This window comes from Rutidosis leptorrhynchoides, chromosome 2 (genome assembly GCF_046630445.1).
Source record: "Rutidosis leptorrhynchoides isolate AG116_Rl617_1_P2 chromosome 2, CSIRO_AGI_Rlap_v1, whole genome shotgun sequence".
In the NCBI taxonomy this organism is placed as follows: Eukaryota; Viridiplantae; Streptophyta; class Magnoliopsida; order Asterales; family Asteraceae; genus Rutidosis; species Rutidosis leptorrhynchoides.
In genome coordinates, this window is record NC_092334.1 from 112,238,610 (window position 1) to 112,242,247 (window position 3,638).

Below are 3,638 nucleotides of genomic sequence, written 5' to 3' on the forward strand. Positions count from 1 at the left end.
GTCTTACGAATCTGAAAGATTTTAAAGAGGGTGATCGTGTTTTGCTATTTAACTCACGATTTAAACTTTTCCCTAGAAAACTCAAGTCTCGATGGATGGGACCATTTGTTGTTAACAAGGCTTTTCCATATGGAACGGTGGAGTTAAGGAATGCAAAAGGTGAAACGTTTAAGGTAAATGGCCACCGGGTCAAGCATTATGTTGATGGTCCCCTAGAAATCGAAGATGAGGTTAGCCTCAACTTCGAGAACAAAGCATAAATCGAAATGGGGACGAGTTGGGTGAACGACTCGTTAAAAAGTGGTTCACAAATGTAAATATTTTGAATTGTGTGTACGATAATTTTTAGTGTTGTGCAAAATGATTTACGTTTGGACTTAAAACTGGCGTGTGTCGAAAATTGAGGTCAGTAAGTTTTAGTTCATTGGGACGCCGTCCCAAATCCCTGGACGCCATCCCCCTTTTAAATCCTGGACGCCGTCCCACTTCATAAACTTGGATGCCGTCCCATATCCTGGACGCCGTCTAAATTACCTGACTCAGAAAAAAATATACGCGTTTTATACCCTATCCACCCCATTTCTCAACCACAAAACACATTTTTTTATCAAGTTCTCTCTGCCAAACACGAACCCACTTCCAAAACCCCTAATTTCCTACCTCAAATTCGCGTTTTCTTCTACCAAATCCAAGCTCCAATCATGTTTTCAAGGGTATGGTTACTTCATTTTCACATTTTTCTTTCTCAATTACTTGAATTGTATGTTTATATGTATAAATTGGTGAAGGATAAGTGTGGGGTGTTTGATTTTCATGATTCATGTTTAGATTAACATGCCTTACTTGTTTAATTACCCATATTGTGTTGATTTTGCAAATATTACATGTTTTTAAGGGTATGCTCATGATTCTAGGGTTTGTGATAATTGAATCCGAATTTAGGGTGATTAATTCATGATATTGAGTTTGTTATGATGTTAATGAAGCTTGTGAAGTGTTTAATTGTGTTGGTGACATCGATGTCAATTTGGCCGGGTCATAATTTGAATGTTCTTGAATTTTTAGCATATTTTTGAATTGAAATGAACTTATGAAACATGTATGCTTGATTTTCATTTGTGTGAGCCTGTTGAAGTAGATTGATGGTATGGGTTGCTATAATGTATGACGTTATAATGGTCCTTTTGAGCTAAAATTATGAAAATTTGTGTTATGATTTGTAATGAATATCATTAGAATGCAAGTTTAAATTTTATGACCTATGAACGCAACATGCTTGAATCCTAAGTTGATGCTAAATTGTGAAGTTGTGATTTTCATTTTTGAAAGTGTATTAGCGGGTTTATGTTAACTTTGGTTGACTTTGGTTAAAAATGGTGAACATACGCTTTTGTTTAAATGAATCATAATACTTATGAACTTTGTATGGAATGATTAGGTTCTCTTGCTACTCGGTTATGTTTTTAGCTAACATTAACACAACGGTTTCTATGTTCTTTTGGTTTGGTGTTATTATGTTTTGCAGGGACAATCTAGTAGAAGAGGACAACCAAAAAGAGGGAGGACTTCAGGTTTGGTTCCACCACCACCACTACCGCAACAACATTCATCTTCATCATCTGGTGACGAAGAAGAGGAGGATCTAAATGATCCTCGAGTTTGGTTGACACAGGTTCAAAATGACAACTATTACGCAGAAACATTTGAGAGGATAAACAGTAGGCCCATAAATGCAACGTGGTACTTTATTTGGGGCCCATTGGATGAGGCAAATATGCACCAACATGTTTCCCGTTAGCTAGCCATTCCCTATGATAGGATCGTTACCTACGCATGGGAGCACTTTTTAGCATCCGCGAACCAATTTTCCGGTGTTGTTAAAAGAATTTTACTCAACTGTACGGTTTAATAATGTTCGGGATTATTTGTCGAATGATTTTCTTCGGTTTCGATTAGGGGGCAAAAATAGAGGGATAAGCAAATTTGAGTTGTGCAGAGTGTTGGGGATTTTTGAGGAACTTACTGACAACCAATTGGGTGATTACTTGCGGGGTTCGGATTACGTTGGTCGAGAGCCCTTTAATGAGATTGCTTATTGGCGAAGAATTTGTGGGCCGAATGCATCTACACCGTTCAGATCAAGCAGACACAGGTATAATGAGATTGCATCCTGGGATAATAGACTTCTTCATCGACTCATCACATGCACTTTCAATGCGAGAGTCGAAGGCAACAAAAAGGTTAAAACATTGGATCTATGGATAATGGATCAAATAAAACGAGGTTGCTATACTGATATTCCTGGGTTGATAGGAAACTATTTTCTGGCAATCGCTACCGAGACACGGAGAGAAAAGCCACTTCTTGGAGGCCACTATATCACGAGGATTGCTCGTCGCTTCGACATAGATTTCAGCCGATTGATGGAGTGTACTAACGTCATGAAACCATTAAAGAAAATTTCTTATATCAACGCTGATATTCTCATGAAGGATGCAAATGGGCATTTGGTACCTTTTGGCGCAGGTGGCGTAGGTGGCGCGAGTGGTAGTGGCGTGCAGCAAGAATAGCAGGTAGAGGAGGAAGCAGAAATGGAGGCGCAAACGAGCGTTGGTGATCAGGGTCCTTGGCATCCGTCCCAATCTAGTTGGGATAATTTGATTAGTAGTGTTAATAATATGAGGTTGAGTCCGAGTGAGCAAAGGACACACAACGATCGAATGTGGGATAGTCAGCAGCGAATAGAGCAATGACAGATTGCTCAAGTGCACGATCAGGGATGAATGAGTTATGGTATTGATTGGAATAACCATAACTCAGAGTTGTTTTATTCCAACCCCGAGCAGTACTATGGGACGACACGACTGACACCCCAATATTACACGGATCCTCAACACCCACCTCCTCCTCACCTGATTTATGATAATAACGCTGCGATGCAGGATGCTAGGAACCGATTTGATCAGGAATTCCCGCAAGGACGACCGTATAGAGATGGTTCGGGAAACTACTTTTGGCCATATGGTAACTAATCCAGTTAAGGCCTGCGTGCCTTTGATAATTTTGTACACTGTTTTCAGACTATTTAATTTGTGTGGTATGTTTTTAGACAATATTTGGTTTGTAATAATTGACTAATTGTGTGGATTGATAATGGGTGTGGTTGACAAAACACCATTATTTTTAGAATTATTTGTGTGGTTTGTTTTTTTTTTGCAGCGTGATTTAACTTCAAAGACTGGCATTAAGTTCAGCAACATTTGATATTGTGATGTGTGTATGATGATAATCGCGGAATGGACGATGCTCTTATGCTGGCAGTAAGTTCAGCGGCATCCGTTTACATGTTCCACGAATTGCAGGTTAAAAAAAAAATTTGAAAATTTCTACAATCACCCTATCACTTTGCCCTCTAAAATTAATCCTTTTTCTGATTTCATGTAATGAGGGCCTTGCATGATCTCAAGTGTGGGGTGGGGAATAGAAATTTATCGGGAACTCGTTTTACTAAAATTAAGGCATTTATTTAAAAATTTTAAAATTTTCAAGTAGCCTTAAATGTCCAAAAACCATGTTACACACATTGTGGTCTTAAAATCTAGAAAATAAATGTTGATTTATGTTTTAAATTATTAATA